This window comes from Oncorhynchus nerka, linkage group LG4 (assembly GCF_034236695.1).
Source record: "Oncorhynchus nerka isolate Pitt River linkage group LG4, Oner_Uvic_2.0, whole genome shotgun sequence".
NCBI classification, from domain to species: domain Eukaryota; kingdom Metazoa; phylum Chordata; class Actinopteri; order Salmoniformes; family Salmonidae; genus Oncorhynchus; species Oncorhynchus nerka.
Window position 1 is genome coordinate 25,056,866 of NC_088399.1, and position 21,518 is coordinate 25,078,383.

Consider the following 21,518-nt stretch of genomic DNA (forward strand, 5'->3'; position numbering starts at 1 on the left):
GTGGAGGAGGAATAATGGTCTGGGGCTGTTTTTCATGGTTCCTTAGTGAAGGGAAATCTTAACGCTACAGCATACAATTCTAGACAATTCTGTGCTTCCAACTTTGTGGCAACAGTTTTGGGAAGGCCCTTTCCTGTTTCAGCATGACAATGCCCTGTGCACAAAGCGAGGTCCATACAGAAATGGATTGTTGAGATCGGTGTGGAAGAACTTTACTGGCCTGCACAGAGCCATGACCTCTACCCCGTCAAACACCTTTGGGATGAATTGGAACACCGACTGCGAGCCAGGCCTAATCGCCCAACATCATTGCCCGACCTCACTAATGCTGTTGTGGCTGAATGGAAGCTAATCCCTGCATCAATGTTCCTTTCCAGAAGAGTGGAGGCTGTTATAGCTACAAAGAGGGGACCAACTCCATATGAATGCCCATGATTTCAGAATGAGATGTTTGACGAGAAGGTGTCCATATACTTTTGGTCATGTAGTGTATGTTGAGCAGTGTTTCTCAAACAGTAAGTTCAGAATCACGTGTTATGGTGCAGCATGTTTTCTGATGAGATGTAGTAACCACTGCTGACAACACATGATGAAACACCTCACGACGAGGTGGAATACATGACAGGTGGCAGATCACTCAACACCAGCCACGCACAAATCAGCTGTCTCTCAGAAATATCAGTCTTTCTAGTGAAGTCATAAGCACACAAGCACTCTCACATTTTATTTAATATACTGAAAAGTGCTTTTTTTTTCTTAAAGGTGTCCCTAAACCAGGGTTCTTCTAATTCCTTGATGTTATTTGTGTGTATGCTGGTTTTAAATCACTGCCTACTCCTTGAAGTTTTATTGTGATTATATTCTGCCCCATAGGGAAATGCAAGGAAGTACATGTACAGTTGAAGTCTGCACAACCTCTCACAAACTACTGTTTCTTCCCTCACCAACACACTCGCCACCTGGGTCTCGTGTACAGCTCTCCTTTCCTCTGGTTTCAGCCTGACTTAGCTGTCCGATCCATTGGACTTCTCAAACACACTACAACCCTGACCTCTACTCCCCTGGGCCCAGATTCACAAAACCTTCTTTCGAAGAAATGTCTTCTTAACTGCCATTTTTTCCTTAACTATAGACTTAAGAATAATGTTAAGCAAAGTTCCTACTCCTCAAAAAGGTTATAGGAAATTGTACTGCACTTCTTATGTTTCTCCATAATTAAGCAAAAAGTTTAAAAGAAATGTGATTATTGAAAATGAAGTTATTGGAAATGTCCTTAATTCAAAGATAGCTAAACCCTTGTCTAAAACTCTGGGCATCAAGAGAAAAAGCTCACAAAAGCAATTGAACATGTTTAATTCACTCACAAACTTCATATGAAAGTTTCAGTATTGATTATTTTAAACCCAAGAACATGTTTTAGAACAGTAATCTCAGTAGGAAATATGCTAACATGATTTCCATTGCTAACTAGATAGCTAGCTAAAACGGTTGCCTAGCAACACACATTTTAAGAATATTTTTTTAAAGTTATTTGAAAAGTTTGTAAGAAATCATTAAATCTAAAGATATTGTTGAGGAATTACAATTAAGAACTATCGTATCTACTTGCTTTTTTTTTCTTAGGAAGCTTCTTAAGTTTTAGCGAAATAAGTGTTTTTTTAAATCTGGGCCCTGGCCCTTACAGACACATCCACTACTTCTTGTCTGGAGCACCGGCAGTTGTAAATAAATAAATAAACAAACAGACAGACAGACAGACAGACAGACTTTATGAAAATATTGGGTATTGCAAGTACAGTATATCCAAGGTCAGACTGTGGCTGACCTTGACTGTGGCTGGTTGGTTTAGGAGTATGACACACAGACAGGAAAACAGACCTGTTGGGGACAGTCTCTGATCAACACAACACCAATGAAGCCTACGTCAACTCATCTCTGAGGGTGATGATGTTGGTTAGTATGACATCCAGACCGCCATCTTAATATATATTTTTACTTCAGTGTTCACCTGTTGATTCACCACAACACATTTCTGGGTGATATGTAAGCAACTGTTTTAACTTCGTCAGATCTGTTCAGCCATGATGCTGTGTCCATGGCATGTTCCTGCGAACGGTGGCTCAATTCCGCCGGTTTCCAAACTTTTATCTCCCACCTGAAGCGACTCCAATTTTCTTGTGATCCACCAAATCAATAGTGACAACCCTGTCAACTTGATAGAACATGACATAACCCATCCTATATGGGGAACTGTTATATTCTGTCTTTGACAGCAGTCACACTTTCAGGCAACTCCTGTACACCAGGCCCTCTACCTTGTCCTCTCCTCTACGCCTCCACCCTACCTCTCTCCTCTACCCCTCTACCTTGTCCTCTCCACTACCCCTCCACCCTACCCCTCTACCCCTCTACCTTGTCCTCTCCTCTACCCCTCCACCCTACCCCTCACCTCTACCCCTCTACCCTGTCGTCTCCTCTACCCCTCCACCCTACCCCTCTCCTCTACCCCTCTACCTTGTCCTCTACTCTACCCCTCCACCCTACCCCTCTCCTCTACCCCTCTACCTTGTCCTCTACTCTACCCCTCTACCCTGTCCTCTCCTCTACCCCTCCACCCTGTCCTCTCCTCTACCCCTCTACCCTGTCATCTCCTCTACCCTGTCCTCTTCTCTACCTCACCCTGTCTCCTACCCCTTTACCCTGTCCTACCCTGTCCTCTCTACCTCTACCCTGTCCCTCTACCCCTCTACCCTCCCCCTCTACCCCATGTCCTCTCCTCTACCCTGTCGTCTCCTCTACCACTCCACCCTACCCCTCTCCTCTACCTCTAACCTGTCCTCTCCTCTACCCTGTCCTCTTCTCTACCTCTACCCTGTCCTCTTCTCTACCTCTACCGCTACCCTGTCCTCTCCTCTACCCCTTTACCCTGCCCTCTCCTCTACCCCTCTACCCTGTCCTCTTCTCTACCTCTACCCTGTCCTCTCCTCTACCCCTTTACCCTGCCCTCTCCTCTACCCCTCTACCCTGTCCTCTTCTCTACCTCTACCCTGTCCTCTTCTCTACCCCTCTACCCTGTCCTCTTCTCTACCTCTACCCTGTCCTCTCCTCTACCCCTTTACCCTGCCCTCTCCTCTACCCCTCTACCCTGTCCTCTTCTCTACCTCTACCCTGTCCTCTTCTCTACCTCTACCCTGTCCTCTCCTCTACCCCTCCACCCTACCCCTCTCCTCTACCTCTAACCTGTCCTCTCCTCTACCTCTACCCTGTCCTCTTCTCTACCTCTACCGCTACCCTGTCCTCTCCTCTACCCCTTTACCCTGCCCTCTCCTCTACCCCTCTACCCTGTCCTCTTCTCTACCTCTACCCTGTCCTCTCCTCTACCCCTTTACCCTGCCCTCTCCTCTACCCCTCTACCCTGTCCTCTTCTCTACCTCTACCCTGTCCTCTTCTCTACCTCTACCCTGTCCTCTCCTCTACCCCTTTACCCTGCCCTCTCCTCTACCCTACCCTCTCCACTTTCCACTACCCCTCCTCTCTACACTCTCTTTCTCCTACCTCTCTCCCCTACCCTCTTTCCCCTACCCGTCCTCTCTCTCTACCCTACCCAGCCCTTCTTTGTCTCTTTTACCCCATCCTCTCTCTCCTTTTCCCTTAACCTTCTCTCCCCTATCTGTCCCTCAGTCCAAAGATCCACCCAGGGCTCTAGAAACAAAGTAATGAGAACAAACTCTGTCTCTGTCTTATATTCTCTGACATTTCACACACATACACACTAAACTCAAAGTTCACCTACCTTATGATGGCTAATACTCAACGCAGGAACTCCAAATGTACTGCTGTATAGTCCGAAACTTGTGAGGCCAAAGAGAGAGGCTCACTGTCCCACTGTCAAACAGAAACACACACCGACACACACAGTCAGACAAGCCGAATGGGGCTCCCAGCAATGCAGTCAGAAATAGAGTGACACAGACAGACAGCCATCTCACACACACACACACACACACACACACACACACACACACACACACACACACACACACACACACACACACACACACACACACACACACACACACACAGTTCTATTATTATGACACACACACAGATAAGGGAGGCAGCTGGCTTGCCACCAGATTGAGCTATAAATATAGTGGGACTGGGGGAGGTGGTAGGGGATACTACCCTGTTAGGAGAACTGGATTTAGCAAATGACAGGGGAGAGAGGGGACAGAGAAAGAAAGAGAGAAAGAGTGAGAGGTGAGAGAGAGAATACAGTTGGGGCAAAGCAATGGGTAAAAGAGGATGCTGTAGCAAACTAAGGCTCCCTGCATCTTCATTTGTCTAAGGTTTAGACTTCAGGCCTAAACAACCCAAAGGATAAATGGCATATAGAGACTGAGGCGAGAGAGTGGAAAGCTGGAATGAATGTATTGGCTATTGGGATTTGGACATAAGAGTGATGGATTGCTGTTGATGTTGCTAGAATGAAACAAACACACACACAAACTCTAAGCCCAAAGCCCATTCCATAGCAACTGCTAGAAAAAGCCACGTATCTCTGAATTGGGTTACGTTAATCCTTACCCTTTTGCAAACTTTAATCTAATTCTCCTAACCTGCTACATTACTTCTCCTAGCCTGCTGCGTAAATTGTCCTAACCTGATGCGGAAAGTCAATTCTGGCCAATTCTGACATAAACTGTATCCCATCTAGTCAAAACCGTTCTAACCTGACTGACAGCTACAGCTGAGAGAGGAAGAGCCTCATAAAGCAAGAGAGGGGATTGGATCCAAATGGCCGAGTTCACCAGGGAGGAGTGAAAGTAATTGCATTCGTTTTATAAGCGGGCTGCCTCCAGGGATGAGTTGGGTGCCTCGTTCAAAGCCGATGGCACAGAATAAAGTGACATATGTCAAGCACGTGGAGTAAGGATTTATCATTCTGAGTTTTCACATGCATACAGTGCATTCGGGAAGTGTTCAGACCCCTTCAATTTTTCCACATTTTGTTACGTTACAGTCTTATTCTAAACTGGATTGAATTTTTTTTTTTTTACCAATCAATCTACACACCTTCCAACAGGACAACAACCCTAAGCACACAGCCAAGACAAGGCAGGAGTGGCTTGGGGACAAGTCTCTGAATGTCCTTGAGTGGCCCAGCCAGAGCCTGGACTTAAACCTGATCGAACATCTCTGGAGAGATCTAATAGCTGTGCAACGAGGCTTCCCATCCAACCTGACAGATTTTGAGAGGATCTGCAGAGAAGAATGGGAGAAACTCCCAAAATACAGGTGTGCCAAGCTTGTTGCGTCATACCCAAGAAGAGTAATCGCTGCCAAAGGTGCTTCAACAAAGTACTGAGTAAAGGGTCTGAATACCAATGTAAATGTCATATTTCAATTTGCTCAAATTTCCACAAACATGTTTTTGCTTTGTCATTATGGGGTATTGTGTGTAGATTGGTGAGAAAAAAATAACAATTGAATCAATATTAGAATAAGGCTGTAATGTAACAAAATGTGGAAAAAGTGAAAGGGTCTGAATACTTTCTGAATGTACTGTTAGTGTTTGCTTGCTTTGATAAAATCCCCATATGTCCTTCATCTGCTTCCCAATGAAAACTAGTTTGAAAATGTGAACACATATTTTATGGAAGACATGTTGTATGTTCCTGAATAATGTACCATGATGTACTGTTCCATCTGAGAGGTGCACACATCCCGGTGCACCCTGTTTCAGCCAAACTGAACTTCAGGATGAGGAGCTAGGTGAAGTTAAGAGAGGAGTGAGGGGGACACGGGAGGAAAAAGGACTGGAAGCACTGACCTATCCCAAGAATCCACCAGCTCCCTCTTGGGCACAGTGTGCAGAACAGGTTTCAGGAGAGCACATCAACTATTATGGTATCAATAGTTCAGTGTCTGGTACTTCTCCAAGTTTTTACATTAAATGTGTTATAAAACAGGGGTACATTTATTAATACTTATTCAGTAGCTGGATGTTATTGAAACATTGTCAGATTGCTTAAACATGAACACATTAAAAGAGCTACACCACATGACACCTGCTCGTCTAACATCTCACTTCAAAATCATGGGCATTAATATGTAGTTGGTCCCCCTTTGCTGCTATAACAGCCTCCACTCTTCTGGGAATGCTTTCCACTAGATGTTGGAACATTGCTGTATGGACTTGCTTCCATTCAGCCACAACAGCATTGAGGTCGGGCACCGGCTCGCAGTAGGTGTTTCAATTGATCCCAAAGATGTTCGATGGGGTTGAGGTCAGGGCTCTGTGCAGGCCAGTCAATTTCTTCCACACCGATCTCGACAAACCATTTCTGTATGGACCTCACTTTGTGCACAGGGGCATTGTCATGCTAAAACAGGAAAGGGCATTCCCCAAACTGTTGCCACAAAGTTGGAAGCACAGAATCATCTAGAATGGTGGAGCGTGATTCATCACTACAGAGAACGCGTTTCCACTGCTCCAGAGTCCAATGGCGGCAAGCTTTACACCACTCTAGCCAAAGCTTAGCATTGTGATCTTAGGCTTGTGTGGCTGCTTGATCATGGCAACCCATTTCATTAAGTCATTGTGCTGACGTTGCATCCAGAGGCAGTTTGTAACTCTGTAGTGAGTGTTGAGGACAGACCATTTTTACACACTACAGCACTCGACGGTCCCATTATATGAGCTTGTGTGACCTACCTCTTCGCGGCTGAGCTGTTGTTGCTCCTGGACATTTCCACTTCACAATTACCGCACTTCACCGGGGCAGCTCTAGCAGGGCAGACATTTGACAAACTTACTTTTTGGGAAGGTGGCATCCTTAGACGGTGCCACGTTGAAAGTCACTGAGCTCTTCAGTATGGCAATTCTAATGCCAATGTCTGTCTATGGACATTGCATGGCTGTGTGCTCGATTTTATACAGGTGAGGCTGAAATAGCAATTCTTAATAGCAATTCTTAACTTGCCCTTGATATCGTTATATAATACAGTTGAAGTCAGAAGTTTACATGCACTTAGGTTGGAGTCATTAAAACTTGTTTTTCAACCACTCCACAAATTTCTTAACTATAGTTTTGGCAAGACGGTTAGGACATCTACTGTGTGCATGACACAATACATTTTTCCAACAATTGTTTAGACAGATTATTTCATTTATAATTCACTGTATCACAATTCCAGTGGGTCAGAAGTTGACATTCACTAAGTTGACTGCCTTTAAACAGCTTGGAAAATTCAAAAAAATGTCTGATAGGCTAATTTAAATAATTTGAGTCAATTGGAGGTGTACATGTGGATGTATTTCAAGGCCTACCTGTCTTTGCTTGACATCATGGGAAAATCAAAAGAAATCAACCAAGAACTCAGAAAACCAATTGTAGACCTCCACAAGTCTGTTTCATCCTTGGGAGCAATTTCCAAACGCCTGAAGATACCACGTTCATCTGTGCAAACAATAGTACGTAAGTATAAACACCATGGGACCACGCAACCGTCATACCGCTCAGGAAGTTGACGCGTTCTGTCTCCTAGAGATTAATGTACTTTGGTGCAAAAAAATGCAAATCAATCCCAGAACAACAGCAAAGGACCTTGTGAAGATGCTGGAGGTAACAGGTACAAAAATATCTATATCCACAGTAAAACAAGTCCTATATCGACATAACCTGAAAGGTCGCTCAGCAAGGAAGAAGCCACTGCTCCAAAACCAACATAAAAAAGCCAGACTACGGTTTGCAACTGCACATGAGAAAGATACTTTTTTGGAGAAATGTCCTCTGGCCTGATGAAACAAAAATAGAACTGTTTGGCCATAATGACCATCGTTTGGAGGAAAAGAGGGGATGCTTGCAAGCCGAAGAACACCCATCCCAACCGTGAAGCATGGGGGTGGCAGCATTATGTTGTGGGGGTGCTTTCCTGCAGGAGGGACTGGTGCACTTCATAAAATAGATGGCATCATGAGGATGGAAAATTACATGGATATATTGAAGCAACATCTCAAGACATCAGTCAGTAAGTTAAAGGTTGGTTGCAAATGGGTTTTCCAAACAGACAATGAAGCATACTTCCAAAGTTGTGTCAAAATGGCTTAAGGACAACAAAGTCAAGGTATTGGAGTGGCCATCACAAAGCCCTGACCTCAATCCCATAGAAAATGTGTGGGCAGAGCTGAAAAAGCATGTGTGAGCAAGGAGGCCTATAAACCTGATTCAGTTACACCAGCTCTGTCAGGAGTAATCGGCCAAAATTCACCCAATTTATTGTGGGAAGCTTGTAGAAGGCTACCCGAAACATTTGACCCAAGTTAAACAATTTAAAGACAACACTACCAAATACTAATTGAGTGTATGAAAACCTCCTACCCACTGGGAATGTGATGAAAGAAATAAAAGCTGAAATAAATCACTACACTATTGTTTCGACATTTCACATCCTTAAAATAAAGTAGTGATCCTAACTGACCTAAGACAGGGAATTTTTACTAGGATTAAATGTCAGTAATTGTGAGAAACTGAGTTTAAATGTATTTGGCTAAGGTGTATGTAAACTTCCAACTTCAATAGTATGTAGTGTACTGTAGTGGCTCAACAAATCACACTTAGACAAAGCAACACGAAAAAAAATGTTTTTATTTATTTATGAACTGTTTTATATAAGCAGTCCAATACATATGCTCTACCTGTCTTGGAAACAAAACAAAATTCATTAAAACAAAATCATTTTTATAACAATTATTGAATAATATTATCATTGTCATCATAATCTCAATCGTAAGAGTAACCCAAAGCCAGTAGTATTTGTGGTACATGTAAAAGAGTGATGTGTGTGGAGCAGTTTTCTACAGCGAGACGTCTGGTATGAGCTCGTAGACAGGAGGCGCCATTTCCTCAAAACACAATAAATATGAAAGAGCAAGAGTCTGGTATTCAAAGAAAAATAATCATCTGGTAACTCGCAGATTCAATAGCTAAAGTCTATGTGCAAGATCCGAGCCAATGTCTCCACCACAAACAGATTCATATACATCAAAATCCCAACCCTTCCCCTGTCCATCGTCATCTGAACATAAATCTACATCGTTACATTTTTTAAATAATCCTAGAGCATTTGTCATCATATACACATATATTCATATATATACTTGAATTTGTTAGTTTTTATCCTTACTATATGCCATCCTCTTTCAATATCTAGCGCGCGTGTTTGACAAAAACATCTCCACTAAATAAACATACTGACAAGCGGTTGAATGCAGCACGCACACACACACACCAGTTGAACCCATTACAACCAAGCCCTGTGTGTGACAGGTAAAGGTGCCAAAAGCCAGACTCACTCCATGCTAGGACAGAGAAACACCTCTCCTCACACTCTGCTCCACAGCACCAGTTGTTCATTCTGTACCCTTTAAAAGACACACATTCCTCAGATTCAGGGGTTGAGTGTGTGTGTGTGTGTGGCCAAAGGCTGGTGCTGTGAGGGGTCAAAGTTGAGAGAGGAGAATTCATTGGTCTAGAACAGTCAGCCAAAAAGCAACAGGTATTTGGCACATTGAACATCAAGTAAGTAACACATTGGCTTAAAAAGGTGCTACAAAGTCATTTCAACAAAAACTAAACCCATTCATTTGGTTTAAAAACAATTAAAAAGACACCATGAAAGGTGACAGGTATCTCTAAAACAACATCACTTCCCTCTGACTTGTAAAGGCTACTAAGAATATCCCCCCCAGCCCCACATGCAGGTCACAGCTGAGGAAATGCATGGTTATAACAGACAAGGAACATTGTACTGCGTGAAAAAACAAAACCCTGAAATTACAATTGAGTGAACAAATTGTTTCACCTCTTCCTCCTCTCTCTTTTCTAAAACATCTCCCAGCTGTGCGTTCATGTCATTCAGTTAAACATGTCATGACTCCAGCCTGCAGCACAGCTGGTTCTCCTAAAACTGTGAAACATAAAGCTAGATTCTGGGTCACAATCAAAAATCATTTATAGGAAAGTTCAAACCAGCCTGAAGTGAACTAACTGATGGTTTGTGGAGTCAACAACCTAACACCTCTCTCTCTGCACTGATGTCCCTATACAGCCATTCCTGTGTGTCTGTCTGGAAATCTGCATGTGTGTGTGTAGATCTGCATCTGGATGGCTGCAAGACTATGGCATACACACAAATTAGGACTGCCCTGATACAATCACACAGCACAGTATTTGGCCCTCAGAGGTTCACAGATGCATGCATGTGCGCGCACACACACACACACACAGGTATGCACACTGCCAGTTGATTGAAAGCTGTCAGACCCCCCCTCCCCACATGCCCATAGAGAAGAGGACAGACAGACATGTATTGTAGAGTAGTACTGTTTTATACAGGAGATACAGAGAAGGACTTGGGCTATATACACATACTGTGGCCCATAAAGATCGCTAGTCAGTCAGTATATCCCTCCTCCATCTATGTTTCTGTCGGTTTGACGGTGTGTCCTTCATACACACCATCCCCTGTTCCTATAGTTACGAGTACAAGCGTTCCCCGGTCTCCATGGTTACCAGCAGCTGTACAGGAGCCAATCGGGGAAGTTTGTCCATGGTCACAAGAGTTCCGTGCCAGTGAGATCTGTATGCGAGGGCGATGCCTGCTTTCAAACGGGTCCTCAGGTGACTCAAGTAAATATTGACGTTGGCACATTATGCACTTCAGTGATGGAGGGAGGGAGGGAGGACATGAACAAAGGGGAAAAGTCTCTTCCAAATTCAAAGCAGCTTTCTTCCTCTCCTTTTTCATTCTCTGTTGAAGGAATAACAACCTGCTTCCACCTCTATGGCCCCATCTCTGGACACACAGCAACAATAGCATACACACACACACACACACACGGACAATAGCACACACACACACACACACACACGGACGGACAATAGCATACACATACACAGGGACAATAGCATACACACACACACAGACAATAGCATACACACACACACACGGACAATAGCATACACACACACACACACACACAGGGACAATAGCATACACACACACACACACAGGGACAATAGCATACACACACACACACACACACACACACACACACACACACACACACACAGGGACAATAGCATACACACACACACATACAGGGACAATAGCATACACACACACAGGGACAATAGCGTTCACGCACACGCACGGAGAAAAGCGTACACACACATGCACACACGCAAGCACACACGCACGCACACACAGGAACAATAGCGTACACACACGCACACAGGGACAATAGCGTACACACACAGCAACAATAGCGTACACACACAGCAACACACAGGGACAACACACAGCAACACACAGGGACAATAGCATACACACACAGCAGCACACAGGGACAATAGCATACACACACAGCAACAATAGCATACACACACAGCAACAATAGCATACACACACAGCAACACACAGGGACAATAGCATACACACACACAGCAACAATAGCATACACACACAGCAACACACAGGGACAATAGCGTACACACAGGAACACACAGGCAACAATAGCATACACACAGCAACAATAGCATACACAACAACAGCAACAATAGCATACACACACACAGCAACACACAGCAACAATAGCATACACACACAGCAACAATAGCATACACACACAGGGACAATAGCATACACACACACAGGGACAATAACATACACACACAGCAACAATAGCACACACACACAGGGACAATAACATACACACACACACAGCAACACACAGGGACAATAACATACACACACAGCAACACACAGGGACAATAACATACACACACACACAGCAACACACAGGGACAATAACATACACACACACACAGCAACACACAGGGACAATAACATACACACACACATAGCAACACACAGGGACAATAACGTACACACACACAGCAACACACAGGGACAATAACATACACACAAGGACAAAAACATACACACACACACAGGGACAATAGCGTACACACAGGGACAATATCGTACACACACACAGCAACACACACAGTTCATTGCCATTCTCTTGGTATGTCCCAGCAGGTCTTTGCTCCTTCTGCTTTTCTCTCCTCCCCTCCGTATGAGCCCACAGGAGAGGAATGTCATTGGTCCAGCCCCCTCTCTCCAAGCGATGCCATTGGTCCAGATCTTCACCTCCTGCTTTAGGTCCTGCCCCTCCACTACAGTCAGACAATCCTGTGGAGAGTGGCTGGCAGGTGTGTGTGGCTCAGGTCCAGTCTCAAGACGAGGCTGGGGAATGAGGAAGACAAGGAGAAGAGGGGCCCTAGTCTTCAGTCTCCTACTCCAGGGCTGCTTTCTGCTGCTCTGCCAGGTTGACTGTGTGGAATGCCAGTGCATTGGGGTGAGAGGAGTGTGTCATCATTGAGAAGGGTCTACCCCGAGGCTACAGTGGGAGATGGAGGAGAGAAAACACTCTGGACCTCTTTAGGTACATGCACATCTCTTTCCCTTCATCCCAGGGTCCCATGGTACGCTTTGGCTTTCAGAGGAGAGAGGCTGCCGGCTTGGTCCATACACACTCCAGGGCGAGAGTGTGGGGTGTTACTGTATGTTTGTGTGTGTGTCTAGGGCTGGGGGGGCGGGATCATAGGGGATGAGGTTATAAGATGCGGTGTGTGTGTGTGTGCAGGTGTGTAGCCTACAGGCCGTTGCTGTTGTGGTGTGTGAGGGGAGGTTTGGAGAGCTCCACCCCCCCAGCCCGTCCCTTCCCAATGACCTTAGGGGCGCGACGCAGCAGCTTCTGGGCCTCAGTGAACGCCTCGGTCAGCTCCTTCTTCCACTGGACAAACTCTGGGTCACTCTGCAGACAGGTAGCACACATATTACACACACACCTTCCATTTGACTAACTTACAACTAGCACAATCATTTATAGAGACCTAGACAGTGAAAGAGGAAGAGACCTAGACAGAAAGATCTAGTAGTTTTCCTACGTACCTCACACTGCAAGACAAACTGCTTCCCTCCTTTGATGCGCAGCAGGATGCACTTCTTATCTTTAATCTGTGTCTCCTCCACCGTCACAATCTGCTCCATCGTCAGCAGGTTTTGCTGTTGAACACACACCAACCAATCAGAAATTCACTTCGGGGAGGAGAGGAATCAATCACAGACAAGCTGGCTATGAGATGGACCAATCAAAATGGAGCTATAGAGGAGAGGGGTCTTCGGAACGGAGCTGCAGAGTAAGGACGCTTCTCTAAACTGAGGAGACACTCCAATCCATCTACTGCAGGAGGAAAGGAAGAGGGCCAGCAGTGGTCAGACTTACCTTTGTCTCTTTTACAGAATGTTTTCATGTTTTTATTCAGGCCTACCGAATGTTTTTATCCAGGCCTACCGAATGTTTTTATCCAGGCCTACAGAATGTTTTAATGTTTTTATCCAGGCCTACAGAATGTTTTCATCCAGGCCTACAGAATGTTTTTATCCAGGCCTACCGAATGTTTTTATCCAGGCCTACCGAATGTTTTTATCCAGGCCTACAGAATGTTTTAATGTTTTTATCCAGGCCTACAGAATGTTTTCATCCAGGCCTACAGAATGTTTTTATGTTTTCATCCAGGCCTACAGAATGTTTTTATCCAGGCCTAGACAATGTTTTTATCCAGGCCTACAGAATGTTTTTATCCAGGCCTACAGAATGTTTTAATGTTTTTATCCAGGCCCACAGAATGTTTTTATCCAGGCCTAGAGAATGTTTTTATCCAGGCCTACAGAATGTTTTATATCCAGGCCTAGACAATGTTTTATATCTAGGCCTAGACAATGTTTTTATCCAGGCCTACAGAATGATTTATATCCAGGCCTACAGAATGATTTATATCCAGGCCTAGAGAATGTTTTTATCCAGGCCTAGACAATGTTTTTATCTAGGCCTACAGAATGTTTTTATCCAGGCCTAGAGAATGTTTTATATCCAGGCCTACAGAATGTTTTTATCCAGGCCTACGGAATGTTTTCATGTTTTTATCCAGGCCTACAGAATGTTTTTATGTTTTCATCCAGGTCTACAGAATGTTTTCATGTTTTCATCCAGGCCTACAGAATGTTTTTATCCAGGCCTAGACAATGTTTTTATCCAGGCCTACAGAATGTTTTTATGTTTTCATCCAGGTCTACAGAATGTTTTCATGTTTTCATCCAGGCCTACATAATGTTTTATATCCAGGCCTATACAATGTTTTTATCCAGGCCTACAGAATGATTTATATCCAGGAATACAGAATGTTTTTATCCAGGCCTACAGAATTTTTTTATCCAGGCCTACAGAATGTTTTATATCCAGGCCTACAGAATGTTTTATATCCAGGCCTACAGAAAGTTTTCAGGTTCTTATCCAGGCCTACAGAATGTTTTTATCCATGCCTAAAGAATGTTTTTATCCAGGCCTAGAGAATGTTTTTATCCAGGCCTACAGAATGTTTTTATCCAGGCCTACAGAATGTTTTTATCCAGGCCTACAGAATGTTTTCATGTTTTCATCCAGGTCTACAGAATATTTTCATGTTTTCATCCAGGCCTAGACAATGTTTTTATCCAGGCCTAGAGAATGTTTTTATCCAGGCCTAGACAATGTTTTATATCCAGGCCTAGACAATGTTTTTATCCAGGCCTACAATTTTTTTTATCCAGGCCTAGACAATGTTTTTATCCAGGCCTACAGAGTGTTTTTATCCATGCCTAGACAATGTTTTTATCCAGGCCTAGAGAATGTTTTTATCCAGGCCTAGAGAATGTTTTTATCCAGGCCTAGAGAATGTTTTTTTTATCCAGGCCTAGAGAATGTTTTTTTTATCCAGGCCTAGAGAATGTTTTTTTTATCCAGGCCTACAGAATGTTTTTTTTATCCAGGCCTACAGAATGTTTTTTTTATCCAGGCCTACAGAATGTTTTTATGTTTTCATCCAGGTCTACAGAATGTTTTCATCCAGGCCTACATAATGTTTTATATCCAGGCCTAGACAATGTTTTTATCCAGGCCTACAGAATGTTTTTATCCAGGCCTAGAGAATTTTTTTATCCAGGCCTACAGAATGTTTTCATGTTTTCATCCAGGTCTACAGAATGTTTTCATGTTTTCATCCAGGCCTACAGAATGTTTTATATCCAGGCCTAGACAATGTTTTTATCCAGGCCTAGACAATGTTTTTATCCAGGCCTAGAGAATGTTTTTATCCAGGCCTAGAGAATGTTTTTATCCAGGCCTAGAGAATGTTTTTATCCAGGCCTACAGAATGTTTTCATGTTCTTATCCAGGCCTACAGAATGTTTTTATCCAGGCCTAGACAATGTTTTTATCCAGGCCTAGAGAATGTTCTTATCCAGGCCTAGAGAATGTTTTTATCCAGGCCTAGAGAATGTTTTTATCCAGGCCTACAGAATGTTTTCATGTTCTTATCCAGGCCTACAGAATGTTTTTATCCAGGCCTACAGAATGTTTTCATGTTTTCATCCAGGTCTACAGAATGTTTTCATGTTTTCATCCAGGCCTACAGAATGTTTTTATCCAGGCCTAGACAATGTTTTTATCCAGGCCTACAGAATGTTTTTTATCCAGGCCTACAGAATGTTTTTATGTTTTCATCCAGGTCTACAGAATGTTTTCATGTTTTCATCCAGGCCTACATAATGTTTTATATCCAGGACTATACAATGTTTTTATCCAGGCCTAGACGATGTTTTTATCCAGGCCTAGAGAATGTTTTTATCCAGGCCTACAGAATGTTTTCATGTTCTTATCCAGGCCTACAGAATGTTTTTATCCAGGCCTACAGAATGTTTTCATGTTTTCATCCAGGTCTACAGAATGTTTTCATGTTTTCATCCAGGCCTACAGAATGTTTTATATCCAGGCCTAGACAATGTTTTTATCCAGGCCTAGACAATGTTTTTATCCAGGCCTAGAGAATGTTCTTATCCAGGCCTAGAGAATGTTTTTATCCAGGCCTAGAGAATGTTTTTATCCAGGCCTACAGAATGTTTTCATGTTCTTATACAGGCCTACAGAATGTTTTTATCCAGGCCTAGACAATGTTTTTATCCAGGCCTAGAGAATGTTCTTATCCAGGCCTAGAGAATGTTTTTATCCAGGCCTAGAGAATGTTTTTATCCAGGCCTACAGAATGTTTTCATGTTCTTATCCAGGCCTACAGAATGTTTTTATCCAGGCCTACAGAATGTTTTCATGTTTTCATCCAGGTCTACAGAATGTTTTCATGTTTTCATCCAGGCCTACAGAATGTTTTTATCCAGGCCTAGACAATGTTTTTATCCAGGCCTACAGAATGTTTTTTATCCAGGCCTACAGAATGTTTTTATGTTTTCATCCAGGTCTACAGAATGTTTTCATGTTTTCATCCAGGCCTACATAATGTTTTATATCCAGGCCTATACAATGTTTTTATCCAGGCCTAGACGATGTTTTTATCCAGGCCTAGAGAATGTTTTTATCCAGGCCTACAGAATGTTTTCATGTTCTTATCCAGGCCTACAGAATGTTTTTATCCAGGCCTACAGAATGTTTTCATGTTTTCATCCAGGTCTACAGAATGTTTTCATGTTTTCATCCAGGCCTACAGAATGTTTTAATGTTTTATATCCAGGCCTAGACGATGTTTTTATCCAGGCCTAGAGAATGTTTTTTATCCAGGCCTAGAGAATGTTTTATATCCAGGCCTAGACAATGTTTTATATCCAGGCCTGGACAATGTTTTATATCCAGGCCTAGACAATGTTTTTACCCAGGCCTAGACAATGTTTTTATCCAGGCCTAGACAATGTTTTTTATCCAGGCCTAGACAATGTTTTTTATCCAGGCCTAGACAATGTTTTTTATCCAGGCCTAGACAATGTTTTTATCCAGGCCTAGACAATGTTTTTATCCAGGCCTACAGAATGTTTTTATCCAGGCCTAGACAATATTTTTATCCAGGCCTACAGAATGTTTTATATCCAGGCCTAGACAATGTTTTTATCCAGGCCTACAATTTTTTTTTATCCAGGCCTAGACAATGTTTTTATCCAGGCCTAGACAATGTTTTTATCCAGGCCTACAGAATGTTTTATATCCAGGCCTACAGAATGTTTTCATGTTTTCATCCAGGCCTACAGAATGTTTTATATCCAGGCCTACAGAATGTTTTATATCCAGGCCTACAGAATGTTTTATATCCAGGCCTAGACAATGTTTTATATCCAGGCCTAGACAATGTTTTATATCCAGGCCTAGACAATGTTTTATATCCAGGCCTAGACAATGTTTTTATCCAGGCCTAGACAATGTTTTTATCCAGGCCTAGACAATGTTTTTATCCAGGCCTACATAATGTTTTTATCCAGGCCTACAGAATGTTTTATATCCAGGCCTACAGAATGTTTTCATGTTCTTATCCAGGCCTACAGAATGATTTTCATGTTTTCATCCAGGCCTACATAATGTTTTATATCCAGGCCTACAGAATGTTTTTATCCAGGCCTAGAGAATGTTTTTATCCAGGCCTAGATAATGTTTTTATCCAGGCCTACATAATGTTTTTATCCAGGCCTACAGAATGTTTTATATCCAGGCCTACAGAATGTTTTCATGTTCTTATCCAGGCCTACAGAATGTTTTCATGTTTTCATCCAGGCCTACATAATGTTTTATATCCAGGCCTACAGAATGTTTTTATCCAGGCCTAGAGAATGTTTTTATCCAGGCCTACAGAATGTTTTTATCCAGGCCTACAGAATGTTTTCATGTTCTTATCCAGGCCTACAGAATGTTTTCATGTTTTCATCCAGGCCTACATAATGTTTTATATCCAGGCCTACAGAATGTTTTTATCCAGGCCTACAGAATGTTTTTATCCAGGCCTACAGAATGTTTTAATGTTTTTATCCAGGCCTACAGAATGTTTTAATGTTTTTATCCAGGCCTACAGAATGTTTTCATGTTTTCTTCCAGGCCTACAGAATGTTTTCATCCAGGCCTACAGAATGTTTTAATGTTTTTATCCAGGCCTACAGAATGTTTTCATGTTTTTATCCAGGCCTACAGAATGTTTTTATCCAGGCCTACAGAATGTTTTTATCCAGGCCTACAGAATGTTTTATATCCAGGCCTACAGAATGTTTTCATGTTCTTATCCAGGCCTAGACAATGTTTTCATCCAGGCCTACAGAATGTTTTAATGTTTTTATCCAGGCCTACAGAATGTTTTAATGTTTTTATCCAGGCCTACAGAATGTTTTCATGTTTTTATCCAGGCCTACAGAATGTTTTCATGTTTTCATCCAGGCCTATATAATGTTTTATATCCAGGCCTACAGAATGTTTTTATCCAGGCCTACAGAATGTTTTCATCCAGGCCTAGACAATGTTTTATCCAGGCCTACAGAATGTTTTTATCCAGGCCTACAGAATGTTTTAATGTTTTTATCCAGGCCTACAGAATGTTTTAATGTTTTTATCCAGGCCTACAGAATGTTTTCATGTTTTCTTCCAGGCCTACAGAATGTTTTCATCCAGGCCTACAGAATGTTTTAATGTTTTTATCCAGGCCTACAGAATGTTTTCATGTTTTTATCCAGGCCTACATAATGTTTTTATCCAGGCCTACAGAATGTTTTTATCCAGGCCTACAGAATGTTTTTATCCAGGCCTACAGAATGTTTTATATCCAGGCCTACAGAATGTTTTATATCCAGGCCTACAGAATGTTTTTATCCAGGCCTACAGAATGTTTTTATCCAGGCCTACAGAATGTTTTTATCCAGGCCTACAGAATGTTTTATATCCAGGCCTACAGAATATTTTCATGTTCTTATCCAGGCCTAGACAATGTTTTCATCCAGGCCTACAGAATGTTTTCATGTTTTATATCCAGGCCGACAGAATGTTTTATATCCAGGCCTAGAGAATGTTTTATATCCAGGCCTAGAGAATGTTTTTATCCAGGCCTACAGAATGTTTTCATGTTTTAATCCAGGCCTACATAATGTTTTTATCCAGGTCTACAGAATGTTTTCATCCAGGCCTACAGAATGTTTTCATGTTTCAATCCAGGCCTACATAATGTTTTTATCCAGGCCTACATAATGTTTTTATCCAGGCCTACAGAATGTTCTTATCCAGGCCTACAGAATGTTCTTATCCAGGCCTACAGAATGTTCTTATCCAGGCCTACAGAATGTTTTCATGTTTTAATCCAGGCCTACATAAATGTTTTTATCCAGGCCTACAGAATGTTTTCATGTTTTATATCCAGGCCTACAGAATGTTTTATATGCAGGCCTACAGAATGTTTTATATGCAGGCCGACAGAATGTTTTATATCCAGGCCTAGAGAATGTTTTCATCCAGGCCTACAGAATGTTTTCATCCAGGCCTACATAATGTTTTTATCCAGGCCTACAGAATGTTTTCATCCAGGCCTACAGAATGTTTTCATGTTTTTATCCAGGCCTACAGAATGTTTTCATGTTTTATATCCAGGCCTACAGAATGTTTTATATCCAGGCCTAGAGAATGTTTTCATCCAGGCCTACAGAATGTTTTCATCCAGGCCTACATAATGTTTTCATCCAGGCCTACATAATGTTTTCATCCAGGCCTACATAATGTTTTCATCCAGGCCTACAGAATGTTTTCATGTTTTAATCCAGGCCTACATAATGTTTTTATCCAGGCCTACAGAATGTTTTAATGTTTTCATCCAGGCCTACAGAATGTTTTCATGTTTTTATCCAGGCCTACAGAATGTTTTCATCCAGGCCTATATAATGTTTTATATCCAGGCCTACAGAATGTTTTTATCCAGGCCTACAGAATGTTTTCATCCAGGCCTAGACAATGTTTTATCCAGGCCTACAGAATGTTTTTATCCAGGCCTACAGAATGTTTTAATGTTTTTATCCAGGCCTACAGAATGTTTTAATGTTTTTATCCAGGCCTACAGAATGTTTTCATGTTTTCTTCCAGGCCTACAGAATGTTTTCATCCAGGCCTACAGAATGTTTTAATGTTTTTATCCAGGCCTACAGAATGTTTTCATGTTTTTATCCAGGCCTACATAATGTTTTTATCCAGGCCTACAGAATGTTTTTATCCAGGCCTACAGAATGTTTTATATCCAGGCCTACAGAATGTTTTATATCCAGGCCTACAGAATGTTTTTATCCAGGCCTACAGAATGTTTTTATCCAGGCCTACAGAATGTTTTTATCCAGGCCTACAGAATGTTTTATCCAGGCCTACAGAATGTTTTATATCCAGGCCTACAGAATTCATGTTTTTTTCATGTTCTTATCCAGGCCTAGACAATGTTTTATATCCAGGCCTACAGAATGTTTTCATGTTTTATATCCAGGCCGACAGAATGTTTTATATCCAGGCCTAGAGAATGTTTTATATCCAGGCCTAGAGAATGTTTTTATCCAGGCCTACAGAATGTTTTCATGTTTTAATCCAGGCCTACATAATGTTTTTATCCAGGCCTACAGAATGTTTTCATCCAGGCCTACAGAATGTTTTCATGTTTCAATCCAGGCCTACATAATGTTTTTATCCAGGCCTACATAATGTTTTCATCCAGGCCTACAGAATGTTTTCATGTTTTTATCCAGGCCTACAGAATGTTTTATATCCAGGCCTCATAATGTTTTATCCAGGCCTACAGAATGTTCTTATCCAGGCCTACAGAATGTTTTCATGTTTTAATCCAGGCCTACATAAATGTTTTTATCCAGGCCTACAGAATGTTTTCATGTTTTATATCCAGGCCTACAGAATGTTTTATATGCAGGCCTACAGAATGTTTTATATGCAGGCCGACAGAATGTTTTATATCCAGGCCTAGAGAATGTTTTCATCCAGGAATAATGTTTTCATCCAGGCCTACTACAGAATGTTTTCATCCAGGCCTACATAATGTTTTTATCCAGGCCTACAGAATGTTTTCATCCAGGCCTACAGAATGTTTTCATGTTTTTATCCAGGCCTACAGAATGTTTTCATGTTTTATATCCAGGCCTACAGAATGTTTTATATCCAGGCCTAGAGAATGTTTTCATCCAGGCCTACAGAATGTTTTCATCCAGGCCTACATAATGTTTTCATCCAGGCCTACATAATGTTTTCATCCAGGCCTACATAATGTTTTTCCAGGCCTACATAATGTTTTCATCCAGGCCTACAGAATGTTTTCATCCAGGCCTACATAATGTTTTCATCCAGGCCTACAGAATGTTTTTATCCAGGCCTACAGATTGTTTTATATCCAGGCCTAGAGATTGTTTTATATCCAGGCCTACAGAATGTTTTCATCCAGGCCTACAGAATGTTTTCATCCAGGCCTACATAATGTTTTCATCCAGGCCTACAGAATGTTTTCATCCAGGCCTACAGAATGTTTTCATCCAGGCCTACAGAATGTTCTTATCCAGGCCTA

The 21,518-nt window shown here is 42.2% G+C and overlaps 1 pseudogene; it reads right to left on the reverse strand.

The window, feature by feature from the left end:
• Nucleotides 1-11,589: 11,589 nt before the first annotated feature.
• The window catches only part of LOC115117262 (G protein-coupled receptor kinase 3-like), a 78,243-nt pseudogene continuing 68,314 nt past the window's right edge, over nucleotides 11,590-21,518 (reverse strand).